Source organism: Nelumbo nucifera, chromosome 1 (genome assembly GCF_055504915.1).
Source record: "Nelumbo nucifera cultivar China Antique chromosome 1, China Antique-T2T, whole genome shotgun sequence".
NCBI lineage: Eukaryota > Viridiplantae > Streptophyta > Magnoliopsida > Proteales > Nelumbonaceae > Nelumbo > Nelumbo nucifera.
Window position 1 is genome coordinate 99065331 of NC_142649.1, and position 21759 is coordinate 99087089.

Here is a 21759-nt window from a genome sequence, read left to right on the forward strand (position 1 = left end):
TTCTTTCTAAATCTATTTCAAAAAAGCAACAAGGTTTGGGTAGCACATTTATTAGTAATTGGCATTCACATAAAAATAGTAAACTTATTAACATTTTCATGAATTTTGCGGGGAAAGTGGTTTCTCATGTTGGTCAACGTTAGTAGTAATTAAATTCTTTGTGTAGATGTTAGCATTTAACGATTTCTGTACAATCAATAAATTTAAAATGTATTTGTTAGTTCCATTTTGAAGTGCACATTTACTATGAATTTTAATATATTAACCTGACCCAATTGTGCATTTGTACTTACAAACTTTTTATGTAAATCCCATGGAGCTAATGAAGGCTAAAAGAATGTAAGTGATGTTAGAAATTTATTATTTAATCAATTTAAATATATCTTCCACTCCTACACGTGCATTATTAAATGCATCTAATAATTATGAGAATGCCCTTTTATCTTCTGCAGCACATTTTGATATTTCTCTAGATACTAATAGTCTCATTAGGTTTGTAAGCATTATAGAAAATTCAGCATTAGGATCAACTTTACACGACAATCAAAAGTAGTTCCATCATTCACATCCCTTGTCCATTGTTTTAAAATATACTATAATGGAACCTGTTTTAATAATCTTTTTGTAAAACACAAAGTGCATACAAACACAAAAATCACACAAACTCAAACTTCTTGCAACTGCATACAACCACTATGTTTGATGGGTTGGATGTAACATTATGTTCACGAGGTCTATTGGAATATTTCACTTTGTGTAGAAAAGTTGTTCCAACATCGACTTTATTTACAATATCACAATCAAGGGCCATTGAATATTCCTTTTCAAATTCCTTAAATATTGTGGGAGTGTATATACATGAAATTCACTTCAATATCTTTATTGGAATAGACACATTGGGTGTACTTTGGTTCATCTTTACTTCAATTTCCATTTCTTTTCAATGGCGAACTGCTATAGCTCTCTCGAAATGTTTAAAAAAATTCAGTTAAATTAAGAGATGGTTTTAAATACCCTATCAACAAACTACTCATGCTTTCATTCCTTTGTGTGCTTTTCTCCTTTACTTGAAATAACCCTTGAAGCTCATCTCATGCCATGCAGTAAGATAAGATACTCGTCTTCATCTTCACGGTCATATATGCAACTACTGAAATCTCTATCAAATGATGGAGAAGCAACAAGTATATTACTCAAATGTGTGGCTACATTTTGATATATGTGACATATACATAAACAATGACATGTTTTTAAAAAGACTTGATTTATTGCATTTGCCATTGCTGGATCTTGGTCTGTAAGAATTTTTTTCAGTTGTTTTCCAGACATTGCCCTTACAAAAGATTGGAACACCCACTTAAAAGATTTGCTATGATCATACATCAATGCGGCTCCAAAAAACATGGTTTTCTTATGATGGTTAATTCCCACAAAAGGAGCAGATGGTTGTTTATCTTCATTTGTTCGAAAAGTGGTATCAAAACAAACGAAATCTCCAAAACAACCATAATCAACCAACATCTTTGCATCAACCCAAAAGATATTTGTAATTTGGTAATCTTCATCAAGCTGCATAGAGTTAAAAGGATGATATATTCTCTTCATGCAATGTATCGAATCGAAATACCTTAGTATAGCTCATGCACTCCCATTTTCCATGTCCTTCGTTTTAGCATACAAATAGTTGTTATAATCAACATTAGTGAAACCAAGATTTTAAATTCCACTAGCTTATTTACCTTCTAATGTTGCCTTTGGACACATACCAAAACCACTAGCAAGATTGGCGCGAGCAACTTGAACTACTGTTATTTTCCTTTGTGACCTGAGCATGTATGATTTTTTTGGAGTAACAAGTTGATGATTATGACCTTCAAATTCAATCAAATAATATTTTCCATTTTCTTGCATCACAAGATTAAACATTGCTTTATAACCTGTTCTTGTTATGTCATGGTGAAGTTTTCTATCAATTCACCCGTTATCATTACTACAAATGCCTTCATGGGAACAACAAAATGTTTTAGTCTTCCAAATACTAGATTTTAGCTTGTAGCCTTGTGATATACGCACACTAAAACCTTCATTTCTAACAAACCCATTATTAAAATGGTAAACATCTTCCAAATTTTCAAATATCATGCCAACATTTAGGACCATAAATTTTTTGTCTACATTTGTCTCATTGCTTGGTTGTGAGAAATTTGCATTTGAGGGGCTAGTACAGATTCCTTTCATATCAAAATCAAGCCTACGTGCAGCACTACATACAACTTCCAAACCCTCATCAAGTTGATTATTCTCTATAATGTTTTTAAAATCAGACTAGATTGGGAACCGTTCTAGGGTCCGGTTCTCAAGTCAAATGGTTTGACCATTTGGTCTGAATGGACAGCCCACTTTGACAAAACATATAAAACCAAAAAAAAATTGTAAAAACAAATCATGGGTCAAATGGCTCGACGGTTTGTCTGCCTGGGTCAATGGTTCGCTGACTAAATCAACAGTTTTTGGCCAAATAGCAGTTCTAGGGTAAATAGAACCGGCCAGGCGACCGGTTCCTAGTTTTTTCAGTCCAACTGTATGCTCCAATTCAGTTTTGAAAACATTGATTCTTTATACCTTCATAAAGTTGAGTGTTCTTCTCATTACACTCTTCATTATTTATCCACTAGGAAATTGTTCCATTTTCTAGAAAAAAAAACACAAATCAACTAATATACCAATATATTCCAATCTTTTTTTTTAATTGCAACATGTGGTTATACTACTCTGTTTCTATTATTATTTTCTATTAAAACCAAGCATAACCTAATGCAAAGAAAGTACTAAAAAGCAAGGAAGAACCTTTTTCATAAGAAAAAGATTTTCTTAGGAGGTTAGGCTTCATTTATATGGTATGAAGTCTCATAATTTAAGCATGTGGAGGCTTGGAAAATAATGGCCATTAATTAATTTTTAGGTACAAGTTAAAGACTAAAAAACAAAGATGAAAGAAAATTATATATTAGATAATGGTTATGGAAATGAGTGAAGCAATTCTACATAATCCTTTAGCTTCATGGTAGTGGTTGATAATAAATTGGACCTCCGATTTAAAACAGCGAATTATGAAATGGTGGGGCAAAATATGAGCCTTTTATTTTACAGTAAATCAGCTTCCTTATTTCCAATAAAACATACGGTAAAACTAAATAGACTAAAAAAACTTAAAAGAAGTTATCTTCACTTTTAGAACGAGACAATAGGAAAAATGATCATCCCCAGGCATGTTCTTCTGGCGTTGAGGAACAATGAAGAACTGGGAAAGCTTCTTGCCGGTGTGACAATTGCACATGGTCTTCTCCCCATCATCAAGAGAAAACCACTTTGACGATTATTGCTGGAGAAAACAACTCTGAGAATGAGAACTAAGAGAAAATCACTGAGGATTATTGCTTGTGAAGCTCTAACGACTATTGCTAGTGGCTGGTGGTATTTAGAAAATATAGACAACTATGCTGGAGAAAACCACTCTAGTTATCATTGTCGGAGAAAACAACTCTAAGAAAAGAAGAAACAAAACAACTCTGAGAAAGAAAAAACAAAAAGAAGAAATAGGTAATTCCAAATGCTTTACTCTTTTTTAGAATCTGGAAAATTCTTAGAATTCATTCTTTTCAGGATGAATTCTAATAATGAAAAATGGGAGAATTGAAGCACAAACGGGCCTTATTTACTAAAAAAAAAAAAAGCTTACTATTGACATTCCACAACATTGAACAATTTACTTAGTTAAAATCACTCTCCAAAACAATATATTTGTTAGTGGGAAGAGTTTGTTAGTGGGAAGAGTCTTTCAAGATTAAACACTATCCAAAACAATATATATATTGCGTTAAAATAAAACATATAATGACCCCCCATCACTACTAGACCTGTTCAAGGGCTGGGCCGGGCTTTTGCTCTTCATCAACAGAATTTTTTTAGGCCCGAGCCCGAGCCCGGCCCAACCAACGAGCCTATAACATGGGCCCAAGCCCAGCCCTCATAAAAAGCCCGAAGCCCAACCTAACAACTTGTACAAACTACAGAGTAACAGAGGCTGAAATGCATGACTTGTACAAAGTTGAGAAGTGCAAGACTCATCGCCGGAGAGAGGGACAATTGAGTTCACTAGTGGCGTGGCTGGCGCCGGTGCCCGAGTTCGCTTGTTCCTGAGAATGTGCGACAGTGCAAGTGAAAATGAGAACTGTGAAAGAGACAAGAGAGAGAGAGAAAGAGGATTGGTGGCATGCGTGCGTGCGAGAGAGAAGGAGAGAGAGAGAGAGAGGGCTCACCGCCGAAGAGAGAGAGATGACCAGTGCCTAAGCTCGCCTCTGAGACTAAGAACGGTGGCTGCCTGCCTGGGTTTGTGCCAGCTCTTGAGAGTGAGAGTGAGGAGAGAAGATAGAAGATGAAAAAAGAGAATGGTAAAAGGTTAGTCATCTAGGAATTTAGGGTTTAGAAGAAATTACAAAATGTCAATTGGAGGCCCGAGGTTAAGCCCGTAGGCTAAAATCCATGTGCAAGCCTGTCTGGGGGGTCAAGCTAGCCGGTCGGGCTACCTAGCCCATGAATAGGTCTAGTCACTATTAACCCCGTTAGTCTATTAGAAATGTGGGCTTACGTGTCATGTGGAGAGCATTCTCCAACAGCATAGAGGACTGCTAGGATCTTCCGTAGGCAAATGTTGTAAGCTAAAGCCATGTTTAGGAGGACTGTTGGGATCCCCATTCCTCAAGGGGTCAGGGATGGGATTAGGACTTCTAGCCCTACTGGGGTTTGGGGCGGGGCATTTAAGTTTAGGGTTGGTAATGGGGTAGGCAAAACCCGACCCTGCCTTTTTACCATTTCAGATTTTTTTTTGTCTTTCACCTATTTGTATTCAAATAGGGGTTTGGGCGGGGCATTTAAAGTAGGTTGTGTTGTGCTAGCACAACATGATTTTGCAAGCTACCCATGCTATAGCGGGTTGTGTTGTGCCGACATGTGGGCTTGGGTGGGCCGTGCTTTCCTAACTTGAAACCCTTCATAGGTCAGGCCCATGCTAGGTCGGGTCCTGTTGTGGGTTAGGCTATGAGAGACACATTTAAAAAAATGATGAAAATTTTAAAATAAATCAACAAAATTGACAAAAAATGAAAAAAAAAGAATTAATTTTATTCTATATGAATTTTGATGTATACAATTATTTATATATGAAATAATAAAATTAAATTAGAAGAATACAATACAATTGGAATTAAATAGTTTAATAAAGTTGAAAATAAAAATTAATAAGAATTGCCCTATTGCTACAGTAACGTCCCAGGCCTAGCATGGCCCATATCATGTCGAGCTATGCTGGCCCACGGGATGAGTATTTGAACTTCAGGCTGCATTTGGATGTGATGTAAATCAAGAACAGATGTAAATTTTACATCGGTTTGGTTTTGTATGTATTTGGAAAGAGGGTGTAATTATTATCGATGTAAAACTACACTCTTGTTCAGTTTTGTATGCGTTTGGATGGAGTGTAGTTCTACGTCAATAATATATGTAAAACTTCATCAGCTCTAGAGTTTTACATCGATAATCAATGTAAAAACTACATCAATTTTATTGATGTAAAACTTTACATTGTTCCACCCATCACTATTTTCAAAAGAACAACGGTCACTTTCTGGTTCAGTGTAAAACGTCATCAATGTATTTTTACACTGATGATGTTTTACACTAAAAGTAGATAGATAAATGTTTAAGTAGTGCTATGGCCTTGCCTAAAGTGAAATTGGTATCAGGTTTTTCCAGAATCTTACAAAACTCAAATTAAAAACATCAAATGTATTGAGAGATCATCAATAGGTGTATCGAGTCTTAGTCTATCCTGCAAGAGTTTCAATAGGGGTGATCATGGAATGAGCCCGGGCTTCGCGCTAATGATAAGTGCCTTAACCTTGGCCTTGGCGCAACCCGGGCCGCACCCTGGGCCTAGTTTGAAAGCCCATGCCCATGGCCAGGCCGTGCTTATGTTTCTTGCTACGTAACTTTAAAATTTTGAACATGTGTGACTCGGTCACACGTGAAAATAGGGGAAAAATTGTAACTTACTATTTATCATAACCTCCTTCGGTGAAAAGTCGGTAACCCCCTCTCTCTCTTCTTCTTTTCTTCTTACAACATCAATACAGTTCGCTTTGAACAAGTGTAGATTGTCGTATTTCCGATGTTAGGAAGTTGTTACTCCGACGTGATCTCGTGTTTCCTTTGTTCTTCTCACTAATGACTATTGCTTGTGAAACTCTAACAACTATTGCTAGTGGCTGGTGGTATTTAGAAAATATTGACAACTATGCTGGAGAAAACCACTCTAGTTATCATTGTTGGACAAAACAACTCTAAGAAAAGAAGAAACAAAACAACTCTGAGAAAGAAAAAACAAAAAGAAGAAATAGGTAATTCTAAATGCTTTACTCTTTTTTAGAATCTGGAAAATTCTTAGAATTCATTCTTTTCAAGATGAATTCTAATAATGAAAAATGGGAGAATTGAAGCACAAACGGGCCTTATTTCCTGAAAAAAAAAAAAAGCTTACTATTGATATTCCACAACATTGAACAATTTACTCAGTTAAAAACACTCTCCAAAACAATATATTTGTTAGTGGGAAGAGTCTTTCAAGATCAAAAACTATCCAAAACAATATATATATTGCATTAAAATAAAACATATAATGACGCCCCGTCACTACTAGACCTGTTCATGGGCTAGGCCGGGCTTTTGCTCTTCATCAACAGAGTTTTTTCAGGCCCGAGCCCGAGCCCGGCCTAACCAACGGGCCTATAACATGGGCCCGAGCCCAGCCCTCATAAAAAGCTCAAAGCCCAACCTAACAACTTGTACAAACTACAGAGTAACAGAGGCTGAAATGCATGACTTGTACAAAGTTGAGAAGTGCAAGACTCACCGCCGGAGAGAGGGACAATTGAGTTCATTAGTAGCGTGGCTGGCGTCGTTGCCTGAGTTCGTCGGTTCCTGAGAATGTGTGATAGTGCAAGTGAGAATGAGAACTGTGAAAGAGACAAGAGAGAGAAAAAGAGGACTGGTGGCGTGCGCGCGTGCTGACTATTGTCCGCAAGAGTACGGAGTTGTGCAAGTAATATAGTAAGGAGTACATAATCGTTCCCACGAGGAATGAATTATTTAGCCACCTATTAATTTCTTCTCAACTTGTTTAAAGCAATAATCAATTGGGTTGCGAATTAAGGAATTTAGACTAGCACTACTGATTAAGGAAATTAAATGACAAAAACAAGAACTTGAACGAAATCAATAACAAAGTTGCTAGGGATTAATCCTATCACGATCATCAAGATTCAATACTAATAAAATCTCACGAGAGTAGTTATATTCCAAGGTGTTTCCTAAAAGCACTAGTCAATCTTTCTCAAGAGTCGATTAGCTAAACCTATGTTTAATTAAATGGAATTACAATCAAGGAATTCTCATTCTCTCAATTGAAATCCTCTTTGCATAAACATAAGTTGTTAATACACCTATAAGGAAATCATACCAACAGCAGATATCTCTACCTTATTATTGGCCGAACAAGTGTTATTAGTTCCACCTCGATTATCATCTCTCGATGCATAATCTTGATTAAAGAACAAATCATTGGTGATCAATCAATGATAAGTAATCAGCACAAATAACATAATATAACAAAACCTCATCGGTTTTACTAAGGACTGAAAATCAATGCATGATCAAGTATTAATCCCTAACAATAAAATCCTAGCCCCTCATGATTTAATTAAGAACAAGCAAAATACCCTAATTACTTTCGGATCAAACCACTCTTGATGATAAGAAGAGTCACTGCATACAAGAATTGACATAACCGATTCAGCAATCAAATCTTTAAGCTATCCGATTGAGGTGAAGTCAGTCTTGGAATGGCGAAACCCTAATTTATGAGCAACCTCTCTAAAGCGCAGCCCACCCTATCTCTTTATGACAAATCCTATATTTCTATCAGAATTTTACTCACCAAAGATGCATTAAGAACAAGAATTCGCAGGTCATCAATTCAAGTATGAATGATTCCCAACCGAATCATGCAACTTATCTCTACGATGCATTCAGTCCATTTCTTGATTAGATGATCTAATTACCTAATTCTTTCTCAAGCAGTTCAAATAATCACAGATGCAAGAACAATTTGGCCAATATTGTTCTATAAATCGAAACCCTAATCAAGAATCCCAAGAACAAAACATACTCAATCGGATCTGCCTAAGTTTAATTACAAATCAGGATTAAAGCTCATCATGGTTCGCATAAAAAGGAAGAAAGAAAAAGATTCAATAGACAAACCTCAAAACCCTAATTGAATATAGGTTACCAAACTGCAGAACCAAAGAGGAAGACACTTAAGATCTTTGCGTCAGTCTTCGATCTCCTTGTTGTGATTCTCCTATAGTCCGCATTCAGCAGCCTCCTCCTCTCCCTAGCAGCCTTCTTCTTCAATTTTCTTTTAGGGGTTTGAACCCTTATCTCCTCTTTTTATATCCTTCTCTTAAGATAAAACCCTGTTCTCGTGTAAGTGGGAAAGTGGTGAATTCCCGGATGAAAACTTGTAGGCTAAGAAATTGCTCCAGCACGTCAGTAGTCCGGTTACAGATAATTAGGTCCCAATTTTGACCTCGATTCAGTCCGTATCTATTACAACTCAAAATATGAAAGTTATAGAACTTTTCCTTATCTTTCTAACACATCTTGAATCATCTCAATTGGAGTCCGGATGGGAGAGTTATTCCCAAATTACCACACAGCACCGAAATTGTCTAGAATTACCCGATTAGCCTTGTTTTCCTTATCTTTAATGTCCTATATTCCTCCTAGACAATTGGGTTGGAGGGTTTTCATTTGATAAGGATAGAAGGAACATTTTTAGAAACCACAAAATAAAGGAGAAAATGAATGACAATGAAATTGTGTCTAATATTGAACAAAACATTTATAACCCTTATCCCAAAAAATGTAAATAATTATAGGCCCATAAGTTTATGCAATGTCATCTATGAAATTATTTGAAAAATCCTTATTAACAAAATTAAGCCTTTTTTGGATAATATTATATCTCTCTATTAAAGTGCCTTTGTGCCAAATAGGAAGATTAATGACAACATTCTTATCGCTCATGAAATGTTGCATACAATGAAAAAGAAGAAAAAGGAAAACTGGTATGCTTGTATGCAAAATTGACATGGAAAAAGCATATGATAGACTAGAATGGGAATTCATTGAGAAAGTCTTGAGAAATTTTGGATTTCATGAGAAATGGATTAGCTGGGTTATGGAATGTATAAAGAAGGTGTATCATATCAAATTTTAAATAAATGGAAACCCCTCGGAGGAATTTGCCCCTTCTAGAGGGATCAGACAGGGAGATCCTCTTTCTCCCTATATTTTTGTTCTTTGCACTGAAGCGTTAGCAAAGAAGCTTGAAAAAAATTCTCTAGGTAAGAAAATTTCAATTGGTTGTAAGGTTGCCAAAGGAAGTCCAAGAATATCAAGAATGCTTGATATTCATTGATACCTCAATTACAATATGTTTGAAAATAAAAGACATTCTCACTAAATTTGTTGCGGCTTCTAGCTAGTGCCCCAACTTTTCAAAATCTACACTCCAATTTTCGAAAAATACACCAATTAGATTCCAAAAAATCTTAGTAAAAATTTTGAGGATCCAAATCCAAGCAAAGTCTGATATTTATTTGGGAGCCCCCATAAAAAATAGTAGAGTTTCAAATGACACATTCTTGAATCTCAAGGAAAGGGTAAATAACAAACTGGCAAGTTGGAAAAAAAATAACACTTTATCCTTGGCAGGTAGAATGACCCTTCTGAATGCTACAACGAATACGATGCCACAATTCCTCATGAGTTATTTCATGCTTCCCCAAAATATCAGAGATGAAAATTTATAAAAGCCAAAGGAACTTCTTATGGACAAATTCTAGTGAAAAAACCCGATTCATTTGATTGGTTGGAACAAGGTGTGTACCTCAAAATGTTAGGGTGGTTTGGGTCTAAAAAACCTTCAATGGGTTAATGAAGTTAACTTAGCAAAGTTGGGTTGGAAAATATTATTAAACATTGATAACCTTTGGGTAAAAATTATTAAAGCAAATTATCTTCAGAAAGAGGATTTTTGGAATGCTAAGGAAAATAAAGGTATATCATGGGCTTGGAAAGGTATCATAAAGGGGAGAGATCTCCTTAAAAATGGGTTATGTTGGGAAATAAACAATGGCAAATCTATCAAATTTTGGAAAGATATATGGGTAGGCGATGCCTCATTGGACCAAATTATTCCACCCGATAAGATTGAAAATGATAATCTCCTTCTTAGTGAGGTTATTTATCAGAAAAAAGGGTGTGTGGATAGAAAATAGAAAGTAGAATTTGTAGCTTGGTTCCTTTGAATATTTAGATGAAAATAAAATCAATCTTTATCCCCTAAAATCCAAAAGAAGATAAATTAGTTTGACAACTTAGTTGTAATGGGAAATTCTCAATTAAGTTTACATATAAATTAAAATGTAGCTTGTCTCTTCATGAAAATTTGAACTCAAAGTGGAACTCAACTGTTTGGAAGGTAAATTGTTATCCAAAATTGAAAACTTTTCTCTATCTACTTTTTAATAAAAGATTCTCAACAAAAATGCTCCTGCAAAATAGAGGTTTAAGTATTGATGAAAAATGTAATTTTTGTGCAGATAACGTGATCATATTTTTAAGAATTGTATAGTTGCTAATCAAACATGGGATGCAATAAATCCCATTTTGGAGGGTCCTACATGCTCTAACTTTTCCTTAGAGGAATGGTGGCTAAAAATTGGTAAGAAAAGTTCAAATGGAGGAAATAATGGAAGAAAAAAGTGTGCATTCTTATTATGGTATATCTAGAAAAATATAAATAAAAAATCTTTTAATAATGTGTCAACCCTTATTCAAGTGGTGATTGAAAGAGCTTTATCGTCCTTTATGGAATATTATGAAACCAATATGAAGCCGAATGGAGCTGATGCCCATAAGTTGTGCAAGTATGTTATGTGGCAAACTCCAAAAATTGGTACTATCAAAACAAATTTTGATGCATCCCGACTAAACAATGGGATGTGCTCAGTTGCAGCCATAGCTAGGAATTTTTTGGGTGAGGTGGTAGATTACAAGGCTTATTACTTAGGTTCTTTGACTATCAACATGGCGGAAGCTTGGGCCGCATGGGAGGCCCACAACTTGGCAGTGAATTTCCCAAACCATTCCATCATCATTGAAAGTGACTCTTTGATGGTGATTTCTTGCCTGAAGTGGCTCATTGAACCCCTGGAATCTACGGAACATAATTGAAGAGTGTTTAGATTTGAAGAATTGAGCAAACGAAGATTTGGTCTACAATCACGTGTATCAGGAAGCTAATCAAGCGGCAGACTGGCTCGCCAATCACGCCTTTTCTACCCAACAGGGTATAGTAAGTCTCAATTTTAGTGATCTTCCATGGAATTTAGCTAATATTTGTAAGTCTGATTTTATAGGGACATGCTACCCCTTGTCTCATGTAGCTCCTCTCGATTTCTATTAAAAAAAAAAAGAAAAGGATTGACAATGAGAGAGGGTTTTGTATAGTGAACGAAAGAGATAGAGAAAGTAGATTTGTAGATCCAAGTTCTCTCTCTCTCTCTCTCTCTCTCCAGGACTTGTAGCAGTTACCGGACAGTCCCCTTTATCCCATGTCTTTTACTCTTCAACGGTGAATGGTAATAACTAAAGAGGGTGAAATGTGCTTGTATCTTTTTGCCTAAACATACAAATCAAGAAAAGACATTTTTCCCTCATAGCGGTTTCACATATTCACTTAATGAAAGGACAATAAAGTCCTTTTGCCTTTTTCTATTAATTGAATTGCATTTGGTCCAATCCGATCCAGTCCAATGTAGGTCCATGGTAAATGGACCAGGTCCAATCCAATTGCATGAATATTTTTTACCATTTTGGTCCGGCCCAAATCAATGTTTGGACAGTCCAATCTGTTCAAATTCGTTTTGATTTAGATTGGTTTCATCCCAAAATTGGTCCATATACTTATCTTATTTCAATGGTGTAGATATTGGCTTAATCCAATCCAATCCAATATAAATTTATTATGGAAGGGCAAAGTCCAATCCAATCTAAAAAATATTTTGAACCGGATTGGTCCAATCCAATATGTCTTGTAGGTACATCCAATATGTCCAAATTGATTTTGGACGAGAAGAGGCCCAATCCAAAACCGGTCCATTGACACCCTTATTTGTGTCCATTTGTTAATCCATAAGGCTCAGTTTGGAAGAATTACAAATACAAATATGTACAATGTAAATACATTCAAAATAATACAAAATATAAGGTTTGCACTCTATGTATTTTTATTTGTATTTGTACTCCTTCTAAACTAAGTGTAAGGGTAGTTTAAGAATTTAACCCTAATAATAAAGAGTTGAGATCTTCTACCAACAAAACATGTCCCAACACTCTACCAACTTGATGGAACACCGCACATCTCACTATGAGATTATGACCCACCATAAAAGTGGGACTCACCACGTATGAGATGTGCGATATGAGGTAATGTTGGTAGGGGGTTGGAACGTGTTTTGTTGGCAAGTGATCCACACTCAACAATAAAGACAACAAATTAGGAGTCCGGATCACTTGCCAACAACACGTTCCGACCCTCTACCGACATGATCTCACATTTCTAGAGGTGTCAATTGGACATATTTGGTCAACCCAATCCAGTCCAATGTGAGTCCACTTACAAATGGACTTGACCCAATCTAGTCCAAATCCAATCCAATCAATTAAAATGTAAATGGATTGGATTGGATCCAATCCAAACATAATGAAATATAAAAAATTATATAAAAGCACTTTTGTAAAAGTACTTTGGTAAAAGTATTTTCATAAAAGTGCTTTACAAAAGCACTTTCTTGAAGTACTTCGTAAAAAAAAGCACTTTTAGAAAAGTACTTCCATAGACTTGTAAAAGTACTTTTGTAGAAGTGTGTTTGTAAAAGTACTTTCGTAAAAGTGCTTTTATATAAGTACTTCCATAAAAGTGCTTTTGTCAAAGTGCTTTCGTAGAAATGTTTTTATAAAAGTGCTTTCAGAAAAGTACTTTTGCAAAAGTGCTTTTGCAAAAGTTCTTCCATAAAAGTGCTTTTATAAAAGTGCTTTCGTAAAAGTGCTTTTATAAAAATATCTATAAAAAATGCTTCCGTAAAAGTACTTTTCTAAAAGTACTTTCGTAAAAGTATTTTTCTAAAAGTACTTTCGTAAAAGTACTTTTCTACTGTAAAAGTTTTTTTTTTCTAAAATAGATTTCGTAAAAGTGCTTTCGTGTAAAAGTACTTTTACAAAAGTGCTTTTATAAAACTACTTGTATAAAAATGCTTTTATAAAAGTACTTTTGTAAAAGTATTTTATAAAAATAGTTTTCATAAAATTACTTTTATAAGTGTTTTCGTAAAAGTGCTTTTGTAAAAGTACTTTCATAGAAGTGATTTAATGCTAGCTTCAGTTTTGATTGATTTCAAATTGGACAAATGTTTGGCATCATGATCAGATTATTGGAAATTTGGTTTTGGTCCAATTCAAACCAATAATAATATGGACCAAATTATTTTGGATTGACTCAATCCAATAATTATAATGGGCCGCCAAAATCCAATTTGATAAGGTTTGGATTAGATTGGATCCAAATCAAAACCACAATTGACACCCCTACACATTGCACATCTCATACATGGCAGGTCCCAGTCTCATGGTGAGATGTGTGGTGTTAAATCAATTTGGTAGAGGGTTAAAAGTAAATCTGTTCATGGACTGTGCATCATGGCCCGACTCAGGCCATTTCATTCAATATCCTTCAAACCTTCCAAATCACAGCCGGCACTAGCAGCAGTGAGCACCTGAGTGGTATCATCTTTCATCTCCTTCCACAAACGGTGAAGCAATAGGCGATATCATCTCTCGCAAGGCGGTGCCCCATTTTCCATTCTCTAATTTTTAAATATACATTAGCACATCTCAGATTAGAGGCGGTGTCCCCATTCCCTAACAACGGCCGATGGCATCTACAACGGAAGTCGGACAAGCGACAACCGGTGACAGAAAACCCCATCATGTCTCTCTCTCTCTATCTCCTCCACTCCTTCAGTTCGCCGACCCTTCTGAAATCATTTTAGTTTAGGCATTAGCTCGGGCTCGGGCCTCAGGCTTTTAGGAGGTCCGGCTCAGGCTTAAAATGTAGGCCCAGGCCAAATTCCTGTCCGTGCCTAATATTTTATGTTTATAACAGGTGAAAGCCCTGCCCGGCCCAAAATCTCGGAGAAAAAGAAAAAAAAAAAAACACGTTAATAATATCAAAAGAAGATCCGAATTCAACAGAAAGAAAAATAGAAAGATATTATTCCCACACAAATGGAAGTGCGACAGTTGGGAAAGTGGAACTTGCGAAGATACGCCGGTCAGTTCCATGATCATATTACCGTTAACAGCAGGAAGGAAGATGAGAGGAGGAAGCGGGTTACGACATTGCAGATGCATGCAGGCTTTCAAAGATTAGGGTTTTGTGGATTTCGGATTTCGGAGAAAGTCTGAACGATGACTTGAGGAGTCTCTTTTTCCGTTCTCCGCCATCATCGGTATATAACGTAAGCTGCAAGCATTCTCTTCGGTTAAAATTTTGTGGATTTCAAATTTCATAGAAAGTCTCAACGATGAGTTGAGGAATCTCCTTTTCCGTTTACCGCCACTATCCGTAGATAACGTTGGCAGATGGCTGCAAGCATTCGCTTCGGTTAGGGTTTTGTGGATTTCAGATTTCATAGAAAGTCTGACGATGAGTTGAAGAGTATCTTTTTCCGTTTCCCGCCATGGTTGGTATACACAAAAGGTTTTAGATCTGTACATATAGGCAAGAACGTAGATTCCGATGTAATGGTCATGTATCCTATATCATGGCCATGGATATTCGTCCTATTAGATCAAGTTCCTACATCCCACGATAAATACCCGATGCAACGACTAACAAGACATGTATATCCTTTCTGCAGTGGTAGAAGTCACCGTTATAATCAGCTAGAAAAGGAGAATGGAAGACAAAGGTGGAGAGAAGTCGAGCATTGTGATCGGTCTGATCGAGAACAGTGGAGGTATCGTATTTGATCCAAGATGTTGTCTCTCTCTTTCTCACTCAAATATTCTATTGCGATCTTATCGAGGTTGAAGATTTTTGAAACTACAAGTATTTTCTTCTTTTCCTCCTTAACGTTGTTCGGTATTCAGATCATCTGCAGCTTCTCGAGTATCAACCTATGATCCTATCCACAAGCATTGGCTGAAAGGTAACTTAATTTGGAATTTGGAAATGAAAATCCTTATTTGCTTTATTCTCGCTCTTAGTGCTACTAGCTCATCTCAGACTTAAGAGGACTGAGATTAACGGTTCCAGATTTGATTGAGAAGATTAAAGTAATGATCCAGATATATATGAACTAAGAGAATTTACCTCTAATTTAAATTGAGACAACGAATTTGCTATAGTTCTCTCGTGGAAATGAAACTAGAAAGTGTTTATGCATTTAAGAGCAAAATCTTGAATCTAAAGGCATCTGTTATATTTCTTAGCAGTAGAAGCCAGAAGGCTGAACCTGTATAGAAAACGAGAAGTAGCCTATTCAAATGCTTTAAACACGAGTCTTATGTAATCTTTGAATTTCTGATGTTAAACAAATGTTGAATAATTAAAAATGTTGTGGTCAAGCTTGTTTTGAACCTGTGCTTATAATAATTATTTAGTGAAATAAAACAGATCTTTGCCAAATCAAGCTGAAACTTCTTGGGATCTAGTCCCCATGAAATGGCTTGCTACATTCTTTTCTCAATTCATACGAGTTAGGGTGCGTTATCTCACATTTGATGTCAACTGCATCCGTATCAAATAATTTATTCGCAAGAAGTTTCAAGGAAAATTTCTTTCAATCGGTTGGCAGTGGGGTCCACTGCCCAATCCACCTTACCCACAAGTAAAAGTTTAAGATGCATAAAACATTACCGAGTTTTTAAATTTTACACTGCAATTTGTCTTATGGTGGGATTTTTATTTTTTATTTTTTTTATTTTCAAGGTTACATGTTATCTGGCTTGTCTGGTAAAAAATTTCATTCTTAATATCCCAAAACTGGGTTTGATATTTGTTTTTATCTACTGACCTACTAACCCCTAATCTGCTTGCCCACCCAGAAAATTAAAAAGATAAATGTGACTATTGTTTTCATGATATTCTAAGATTTTTTTTTTTTAATTTTAAAATTACTTTATGTTCCTTTTTCATTATAACTTATTTGCAATATATCTTCTGAAATCAAATGCTTTAAAAGTTGGTGAACTTCACTGTGATTTCCTAGCTTTCTCTTTTCTAGGATTGACATTATCTATTGTTTATTCTAAGAGTGTACATGGTGAATATAGTACTGCCACCCATAATTTTTATCAAGGTTGAACTCCATGTTATACTGATAACCTGTTGTGGAAGTCCCTGCATACTAGTTTCTTTGGATGTTTTGCAATAAAAAAAAAAGAGACCTAGTGGCCCTTTATCTCCTCAAATAGGACTGGTGTCTCACAAATGACCATCAAATCTAAGAGGATCTAGAGCAACGCCATCTAACAGATGCAAAAGGCAAGAAACAAGAGCAATTTTAGAGTTGAAAATGTTTTCTTCACTAGTCCAAAGTTCAATCTAAAGCCAAAGGAGACAAGGGGATAAAAAGTTCAGAAATAATTTTATTTTTAAGAGAAGGAACGATTAAGATAGGGTGGAAGTGATCTTTCAATGGAGAGTCTTCAACCAAGGGCCTTCCCATGATTTGATTTTATTACCAAAGACAAGGTCAAACTTGTAGTGATTGAGGAATAGTGGGAGGATACACTGGATGTCTATCATAGGAAAGTCAAGAGTAGTTCTATGTCATAATCCATCATTCCTTCCTGTATTTGTTAGCTCATGCATACTTACCACAATACAGTGGCATAATGTTTTGACGGCTTTGTGGGATTTCGAAAATCATAGGCATAAATTTGTGGTGAGCACTCATGGGCTCTCAGAGAATGGTTGGGATGCTGGAGTTATGTGCATAGATAAATTAACTTCTCCTTGGAGGGCTATTCATATTACTCTACCCCTATTTCCTTATTGCATCATGTATGGTCTCTCATATGGAAACAATGTCAAATTCTTGGAAGATCTCTAGTTTGGGGAATCCTTGTTGAAAGGTGTATTTCCTCGTCTTTTCTCCATATCGAATCATAATTAGAAAACAATCTCTAAGCTTGTTCTAACTCTTCATCCCTTGGATTTGATTGGAAGTTGGATTTTAGAAGAAATCCGAGAGCGTTTGAATTTGTTCTCATTTAAGAGGATCTAGAGTAACGCCATCTAACACATGAAAAAGCCTAGAAACAAGAGCAATTTTAGAGTTGAAAGGGTTTCTTCACTAGCCCAAAGTTCCATTTAAAGGCAAAGGAGACTAGGGGATAAAAAGCACAGAAATAGTTTTATTTTTAAGAGAATGAACGATGAAGATGGGGTGGAAGTGATCTTTCAATGGAGAGTCCTCAACCAAGGGCCTTCCCATGATTTGATTTTATTACCTAAGACAAGGTCAAACTTGTAGTGATTGAGGAATAGTGGATGGATACACTGGATGGCTATCGAAGGAAAGTCAAGAGTAGTTATGTGTCATAATCCATCATTCCAACCATTATTTGTTAGCTCATGCATATTTTCCACAATGCGGTGGCGTAATGTTTTGGCAGTTTTGTGGGATATCGAAAATCATAGGCTTAAATTTGTGGCGAGCATTCATGGGCTTTCAGATAATGGTTGGGATGCTGGAGTTATGTGCATAGTTACATTAACTTCTCCTTGGAGGGCTATTCATAGTACTCTTCCCCTATTTCCTTATCGCATCATGTATGGTCTCTTGTAAGGAAACAAGGTCAAATTCTTGGAAGATCTCTAGTTTGGGGAATCCTTGTTGAAAGGTGTATTTCCTCGTCTTTCTTCCATATCGAATCTTAACTAGAAAACAATCTCTAATGTTGTCCTAACTTAACTCTATGGGAACCAAGAGAGGTGAAAAATGATCACTTGATCAGATGGGAGATAGTTAACAAACCAAAGGTAGAAGGGGGTTTAGGGATGGGGAACATAGTGCTGAAGAATGTCGCCCTTTTGGGAAGTGGCTATGGAGATGGCCCCGAGAGAGAGAGAGAGATTATGGCATGAGGGGTGGCAAGCATTCATGGTTGTGCAGGAAATGGTTGGGATTCCGGGATATCTCGCCGAGCTACCCTAACTACACCTTGGAAGGCTATACATGGTATTCTCCCTCACTTCCTCAGATTCATCAGGTATGATGCTTGTTCTGGAAATGCTATTCTGTTCTGGGAGGATATTTGGGTGGGTACTCAACCCCTCAAAGATTGTTTTCCCCCCGCTCTATTCCATTTCCCTTCACAAATATGAGCCAATTGCAACTTTTCTCCCGAGCCCGTTAAACCCCTTATCTTTAAACTAGGACTTTGGATTTCGTAGAGGGTTAAGGGATGGTGAATCAAACTGTGTTATTGAGCTAATTCATATACTAGAATCCGTTTGCTTGGCCCCCATTTCTTTTGGTCAAAGGGTTTGGACTCTTCTTCCAAAAGGTACTTTTACTTGCTCTTTTTTACTAAAATCCCTCAGTTCTAACCCCTTTTCCCAAGGATTCCCTGTCAAAGAATTCTGGGCGTGACCTATTCCCCCAAAAATTCATGTATTCTGCTGGGAAGTCTTCCCCTATATCCTTAACACAACATTTATGGTCCCTTGTAGGGAAGCAAGGTCAAATTCTTGGAAGATCTCAATTTTGCGGAATCATTGTTGAATAGTGTATTTCCTCATCCTTACTCCATATCGAATCTTAGTGATTGAGGAATAGTGGGAGGATACACTAGATGTCTATCGAAGGAAAGTCAAGAGTAATTCTGTGTCGTAATCCCTCATTCCAACCATAATTTGTTAGCTCATGCATACTTACCACAACGTGGTGGCATAATGTTTTGGCGGTTTTGTGGGATATGGAAAATCATTGGCTTAAATTTGTGGCGAACACTCATTGGCTTTTAGAGAATGGTTGGGATGCTGGAGTTATGTGCATAGATACATTTACTTCTCCTTGGAGGGCTATTCATAGCACTTTTCCATTATTTCCTTATCGCATCTTGTATGGTATCTCGTAAGGAAACAAGGTCAAATTCTTGGAAGATCTCTAGTTTGGGGAGTCCTTGTTGAAAGGTGTATTTCCTCGTCTTTTCACCATATCGAATCTTAACTAGAAAACAATCTCTAACATTGTTCTAACTCTTCATCTTTTTGATTTGATTGGAAGTTGGAATTTTGAACAAATCCAAGAGCATTTGAATTTGTTCCCATTCAAGAGGATCTAGAGTAATGCCATCTAACACATGCAAAAGGCTAGAAACAAGAGCAATTTCAGAGTTGTAAAGGTTTTTTTCACTAGCCCAAAGTTCCATATAAAGCCCAAGGAGACTAGGGGATAAAAAGCTCAAAAATAGTTTTATTTTTAAGAGAAGGAATGATGAAGATAGGTTGGAAGTGATCTTTTAATGGAGAGTCTTCAACCAAGGGCCTTTCCATGATTTGATTTTCTTACCAAAGACAAGGTCATACTTGTAGTGATCGAGGAAGAGTTGGAGGATACAATGGATGTCTATCAAAGGAAAGTCAAGAGTAGTTTTGTGTCATAGTACACCATTCCAACCTTTATTTGTTAGCTCATGCATACTTACCACAACCCGGTGGCATAATGATTTGGCAGCTTTTTGGAATATCGAAAATCATAGGCATAAATTTGTGGTGAGCACTCATGGGCTCCCTGAGAATGGTTGGGATGCTGGAGTTATGTGCATAGATACATTTACTTGGAGGGCAATTCATAGTATTCTTACCCTATTTCCTCAACGCATGTATGGTCCCTCGTATGGAAATAAGGTCAAATTCATGGAAGATCTCTAGTTTGGGGAATCTTTGTTGAACGATGTATTTCCTCGTTTTTACTCCATATCGAATCTTAGTTAGAAAACAATCTTTAAGTTTCTTCTAACTCTTCATTGCATGGATTTGTTTGAAATTTGCATCTTAAAAGAAATCCAAGAGCGTTTGAATTTGTTCCCATTTAACAGGATCTAGAATAACGCCATCTAACACATGCAAATGGCTAGAAACAAGAGTAATTTCAGAGTTGAAAAGTTTTTTTTTTCACTAGCCCAAATTTCCATCTAAAGTCAAAGGAGACAAGGTGATAAAATGTTCAGAAATAGTTTTATATTTAATAGAAGAAACGATGAAGATAGGGTGGAAGTGATCTTTCAATGGAGAGTCCTCAACCAAGGTCCTTCCCATGATTTGATTTGATTACCAAAGACAAGGTCAAACTTGTAATGGTTGAGGAATTTTGGGAGGATACACTAGATGTCTACCGGAGGAAAGTCAAGAGTTGTTATGTGTCGTAGTCCATCATTCCAACCTCAATTTGTTAGCTCATGTGTACTTTCCATAACCCGGAGGCATAATGTTTTGGCGGATTTGTGGGATATCGAAAATCATAAGCATAAATTTGTGGTGAGCACTCGTGTGCTGTCTAGGAATGGTTGGGATGCTGGAGTTATGTGCATGGATACATTTACTTTTCCTTGAGGGTAATTCATAGTACTCTTCTCCTATTTCCTTAACGCAACACGTATGGTTCCTCGTATGGAAAGAAGGTCAAATTCTTTGAAGATCTGTAGTTTGGGGAATCCTTGTTGAATGGTGTATTTCCTCGTCCTTACACCGTATCGAATCTTAGTTAGAAACAATCTCTAAGTTTCTTCTAACTCTTCTTCACTTGAATTTGATTGAAATTTGGATCTTAAAAGAAATCAAAGAGCGTTTTAATTTGTTCCCATTTAACAGGATCTAGAATAACGACCTCTAACACATGCAAATGGCTAGAAACAAGAGTAATTTCAGAGTTGAAAAGTTTTTCTTCACTAGTCCAAAGTTCCATTTGAAGTCAAAGGAGACCTGGTGATAAAATCTTCAGAAATAGTTTTATATTCAAGAGAAGTAACGCTGATGATAGGGTGGAAGTGATCTTTCAATGGATAGTCCTCAACCAATGGCCTTTCCATGATTCAATTTTATTACCAAAGACAAGGTAAAACTTGTGTAATGATTGAGGAATATTGGGAGGATACACTGGATGTCTATCGGAGGAAAGTCAAGAGTTGTTATGTGTCATAGTCCATCATTCCAACCATTTTTGGTTAGCTCATTATACTTACCACAAACCGGTGGCATAATGTTTTGGCGGCTTTTTGGGATATCGAAATTCGTAGGCCTAAATTTTTTGTGAACACTAATGGGCTCCCACAGAATGGTTTGGATACTGGAGTTATGTGCATAGATACATTAACTTCTCCTAGGAGGGCTATTCATAGTACTTTTCCCCTATTTCCTTATCGCATCATGTATGGTCTCTTGTATGGAAACAAGGTCAAATTCTTGGAAGATCTCTAGTTTGGGGAATCCTTGTTGAATGG

At 36.4% G+C, this 21759-nt stretch overlaps 2 long non-coding RNA genes and 1 pseudogene across 2 annotated transcripts; 1 reads left to right on the forward strand and 2 right to left on the reverse strand.

Moving 5' to 3' along the window:
- Positions 1 to 360: 360 nt before the first annotated feature.
- On the reverse strand, positions 361 to 3337 carry LOC148803596 (protein FAR1-RELATED SEQUENCE 5-like; annotated as a pseudogene).
- Positions 3338 to 3894: 557 nt separating this feature from the next.
- On the reverse strand, positions 3895 to 8621 carry LOC148803597 (uncharacterized). The gene is made up of 3 exons (XR_016081375.1): positions 8377 to 8621; positions 4320 to 7035; positions 3895 to 4196 (listed from the first exon to the last, which is right to left on the reverse strand). It is a non-coding gene; the product is annotated as an uncharacterized LOC148803597 (long non-coding RNA).
- Positions 8622 to 14016: 5395 nt separating this feature from the next.
- Positions 14017 to 15766, forward strand: LOC148803598 (uncharacterized). The gene is made up of 3 exons (XR_016081366.1): positions 14017 to 14762; positions 14874 to 14987; positions 15165 to 15766. It is a non-coding gene; the product is annotated as an uncharacterized LOC148803598 (long non-coding RNA).
- The last annotated feature ends 5993 nt before the right edge of the window (positions 15767 to 21759 follow it).